This window comes from Pinus tabuliformis, chromosome 5_2, assembly GCF_031772625.1.
Source record: "Pinus tabuliformis cultivar Carrire ecotype Pingquan chromosome 5_2, CPIR1, whole genome shotgun sequence".
Taxonomy (NCBI): Eukaryota; Viridiplantae; Streptophyta; class Pinopsida; order Pinales; family Pinaceae; genus Pinus; species Pinus tabuliformis.
The window spans coordinates 1,135,753,141-1,135,755,598 of NC_142306.1; positions in this window are offsets into that span (position 1 = coordinate 1,135,753,141).

The window sequence follows — 2,458 nt, forward strand, 5'->3', positions numbered from 1 at the left end:
TCTAAAAGTTGCCATTTTTATATGAGACACTCTTATCATATGACTGGATTAATCGAGCAGTTTTAGTGCATAGTTCAAGCTCGTTAAAAAATAAACATAAGATCGACCAAATGTTTCCACCCACATTTAAGCTCGTTAAAAAATGAACTATCCTCTGGTAAATAACCTTCGTGAATGAAGCATTTTCAGCCATTAAAGCCTTGGTCGTGTTTGCACCGTCACCTCCACTTTTCCATTGGCCGATCATTCACCTCCATTTGATTGTTTACCCATTTTGAGGAACAGCTGCGAAGAGTGATTTCACTAGCCATCCTTGTGACACTGCCGTGATTGGAAAATTTCAAACCTTACTTGGAATCAGCTGCTACCCATTTAATCACTCGTTCTTCAAAAGACGAGTCTTCTTTAAGCTCTTTTCATCTGACTCGTAAAGTATGAAAAGATTGCCGAGTTTTGGCCTTCCAGCTCGTTAAAGCGACCAGAAGTGCTATCCCTCCTCTAGATTTTAATCTTTTTGGACCTGAGGGATTATTGCACAAAAAGATCGAGCGCTTGTTTTGTTCGGCTCGTTAAAACTATCGAAAATTCATCCCTTCTGTATTGTTTTATACTTTTTCGGACTTAAGGGCTTAGATGACGAAGAAGGAACTTTGGAGTTACCTTTACGTACCTTTTCAGACTCTCTAAAAATGAAAAGGACTGAGTTATCTTTGTCGTTAGACTCGTTAAAAAGATTAATAGCGACAAACTTGTCTTTAGGTGAGAACGAGTTTCACTATCGCTAGGCTCGTTAAAACATAGCGATGGGTTTGCCCGAAGGGCAAATTATAGAACAAGAATATGTTATCCTCCTCAAGCTTGACAAAAATAAAGAGGTACTAGTCAGAAATGACTGGGGAAAAATTGGGAAGAAAACTCAAAGAAACTTTATTGGTAGCAAGTCGCTCTTGAACATGACACTTCCACTCCGTGCCAGAGTCGGGTTGGGTTGTTTCATTCACTGGTCACATCACCATGGTCACGCCATACCATCGACATTTGGGGTAAATGCTACCGATCCATCACATAAGTGTCGCCGACATGTTCAAGAGAAGTCATCCAGAGGAGTCACCCATGTCCCATCCACTACCATACATTATACTTCACTCTTTCATGACCGCCACCCTGAACCGTATGTCACCAGATCGTTTTCACCTCCATCAAAATCATTTGCTCCATTCCATGTCATTGATGTGGGATTCATTAAGGCCCTCCTTTGACGGATCGCTTCTTGTCGACATCAGCTCATTATCCAAGAAGTTGATCTAGGAACACCCCCTTCAGTACTTTGAAGCTTGCATGCCTCAATGGCAAGTTTCTCACTTCCGGCGACAGGTATACATCAATGACCTTCGACCGAAAGATTTTGCGTGGTGTTCAATGCCAAGTCCTTTATTCACACCACGTGAATTGTACTACAGTACCTTGAGGGTCATTATCATTATCGGTGATTCCTCTCGCGCTTGTTAACAATTTACATCATTGACTGGTAATCAAGCGATGTCTTTCCATGTTCGACTTCAAAACATTTCTCACATGGATCGAATTGTACTTAGAGTGAAGATCGGATGAGATTGAAGACCCTGGATCTAGTTTCATCCATCTGGGCTGCGATATATATTCAGGAAAAATAAAGACATTGAAATGTACAGCATTGCAGCACAGATAATCATCCTACCAAAAGGATGATGACTTCATCTGAATCATCGGTCTACCATCAGACGATTGTCTGTCATATGTACATGAAAATGAATTTATAAAGCTGAGCATGGGAATGCTCGCCTCAGCTAGATCATGAAAATAGTATGAAAATAATGTATTGTATTGTATCTTATTACAGGTCTCCTCCCCAGCATTAGAAGAACTTCGGATCCTCCTAATTAAGCATTTCACCCGATAAACGGCCTCATACTTTAGGGGGCAACTGTTATAGACATTTTTGTGCCTTACATCTATAAGCATGAAATGTCCATAAACCAAGGGATCCTAAGTCCCTAAAAGTGTTGTTCCAGCTCCTAAAGAAACAAGGTCAACAAATTACAGCTTCTCCCAGAAGTTCTCCACCAGAAACTGCTCAAAACTAGTCAAAACAGGATCATTTCAAGTGCTCCACTAGCTAGCTGCGTTGCAAAGCACCCAAATACACTGGCTAGGTGCGTTGCAACGCACTTGGATGCACTACCAGGGTGCGTTGAGCGGGAAATGACAAGTGGCAGAGTCATTCCACGAGGTGGAGAGACAATGGAAGCTTCCAAAATCTTCTCCAATGACACTTGCCTCACTGAATTCGACCAGTGATGAGTAAGAGGCTCTCAGTCTCCAAGTGGAAGCAAGAACTGACAGAGAGAAGCCACTAATCAATTCATGAGCTGACTCATCCTCTTTGCATACATCTATATATGGATCCCTCACCAAGAGA